General features: G+C 38.8%; 1 protein-coding gene across 10 annotated transcripts in view; it reads left to right on the top strand.

Annotated features, from left to right (window-relative positions):
* The window catches only part of LOC113822344 (uncharacterized), a 334,812-nt gene that overhangs the window by 89,514 nt on the left and 242,798 nt on the right, over window positions 1-2,500 (top strand). The window lies entirely within an intron of this gene.

Genomic DNA, 2,500 nt, shown 5'->3' with positions numbered 1-2,500 from the left:
GAGAGAGAGAGAGAGAGAGAGAGAGAGAGAGAGAGAGAGAGAGAGAGAAAGAGAGAGAGAGAGAAAGAGAGAGAGAGAGGGGGGGGAGATTAGAAATACATAGAGAGAGAAGACGAAAGAGAGAAACAGCGAGAATACCGAAGAAAGAGAAAGATTTCGAGAAAGGAAATAAAAAATGACTGCGAACCAGAGAGAAAACGAGAGAGAAAAATAGAGAGAAAAAACAAGAAAGAGAGAAAGAGAAAAAAAGGAGTTATGGGAGAACGAAAGGGGGCAGAGGGTGATGGAAGAGGCGTGTAAAGAACAGACGATAACGAGGGTTCGTGCCAGATAAGAGAGATAAAAAGCTTCTACAAATTAAAGTCGGTTAGCGAGGGCGGGGAGATGAGGGAGGGGGGAGGGTGTAGGACGAGTTCAAGGAGAGAGGGGGAGGATGGGGGGAGAAGGGGGTAGGAAGAGAGGAAGAAGAAAAAACAGAAATTATAATAATATTGGTAATAAGAATGATAATGAATGTTGATAAAAAACAATAATGATGATATAATAACAATAATATCGATGATGACGATAATGATAATTATCATTATCATTTTTAACATTATAATGATTATAATGATAATAATGATGAGAGAGAGAGAGAGAGAGAGAGAGAGAGAGAGAGAGAGAGAGAGAGAGAGAGAGAGAGAGAGAGAGAGAGAGAGAGAGAGAGAGAGAGAGAGAGTGAGAGAGTGAGAGAGAGAGAGAGAGAAATAAAGATAAAAAAAGAAAGAGAAGAGAAAGACAGATAGAGAGAGAGAGAAAGAAAGAAAAAAAGAAAGATAGATACAGAAATAAATAGAGAAAGAAAGAAGGAAAGCCAGAAAGAAGGAAAATCCCTCTATCCCTCCTCCCCTATACTTCGTGTATCGGCCCCACCGCCGGATGATCCCAAAACCGATAAGAATATTGCTTTTTAACTGCATTGGTATTGGTATTGTGTTGAGACAAGGGCGGGTCGAGGCTCCTGCGGGTAGTGGGCGGGTGGGGCGCTGGCAGTGGGCCGCGGGTGGGCTAAGAGTGGGCAAAGAATAGGCACAGAGTCAGTACAGAGTGTTTAGAGGCAATGGGGATAAAGTGGAATGTACGTTGGCTTGGTAGATGGGTAGAAGGTGGATAGGAAGTGGATAGGGAGTGGGTAGAAGGTGGAGAGGAAGTGGCAAGAAAGTGGACAGGGGGTGGATTGAAAGTGATCAGGGAGTGGATAGAAGGTGGGCAGGGAGTGGATTGAAAGTGGACAAGGAGTGGATAGAAAATGGTCAGGCAGTGGATAGAAAGTGGACAGAGAGTCGATTGAAAGTGGACAGGAATCGGATTAAAAGGAGACAAGCAGTGGATAGGAAATGGATAGGGAGTGGATAGAAGGTGGACAGGGAGTAGGCAGCGAGTGGGCACTGGCTAGGCAGAGGTTGGATAAGAATCGGACCGAGGGTGGGTAGAGGGCTGACCAAGGGTGGGCAGAGAGTAGCGGTCGTGTGTGTCTCGTGAGGCAAAAAAAAAAAAAAAAAAAAAAAAAAAAAAAAAAAAAAAAAGAGGGGGGGGGGGGTCGTAGTGACTGTGGGTTCTGGTGCGGGTTCATATGTGGGTTCTGAAGTGAGTTTTCGTTTCTGATAATTTTTTTACTTTTTTTTGTGACCAAATAGAAACAATGAAAATGCTTCTATGTAAAGAAAACTATCTCTGACAGCGAGCTAAAATGTTATAAATTAACATATATTGATTATGAGGATTGTAATACTAATAATGCTAAGGATAATGACAACGCTACGGATAGTAAGAATTATCACAATGATAATGATGATACTATTAATGATGAAAATTCATAATGAAAAAGATAATAATGATCATAATACAAAATAATGATGGTACAAACAAACCAAAAAGATAATGTTGAAATTCATGACATTTAACTTGAATGTCAACGCTATAAGATCTATAGAAGTCTATAGAAAAGGGCAAACCTCAAATAAATATTTATAGAAATATATATATAGAAAATCAAATAATAACGGATTAGACGTAAAATGCGACTGATAGAGAGTATCATAACTTATATAGAAAGGCTTACCTTATATAGAAAGAAAATCGAATTCCATACGTTATCTTAATCCGTATTGAAACCATCTCAACTCCGTGATCAGATATCTGTTCTTTCAGATTTTTTTTAGCCGCGAAACACGATATTCAAAGAACATTTTTTACATACTAATTTCCGAAGAAAGTATATTCGTAGAAACTAACTTTTCTGTATCTGTTTATACTAAAGTTATGGCATGAGGATGATAATAAGACTAAGATAGATAATGATGGTGATTATGATACTAATAATGTTCAGGATAATGGCAGCACTAATGATAGCAGCCGTTATTGTAATGATAATAATAATACTGTTAACGGTAATGATATCAAACTCTATTTTTCCATTTCTTTATTGTCTCGCATGATGTGTAATATCTATATCCAG

This window comes from Penaeus vannamei, chromosome 26 (genome assembly GCF_042767895.1).
Source record: "Penaeus vannamei isolate JL-2024 chromosome 26, ASM4276789v1, whole genome shotgun sequence".
NCBI lineage: Eukaryota > Metazoa > Arthropoda > Malacostraca > Decapoda > Penaeidae > Penaeus > Penaeus vannamei.
The sequence above is the reverse complement of the archived record's forward strand: the minus strand, read 5'-3'. Positions and strand labels throughout refer to the sequence as shown.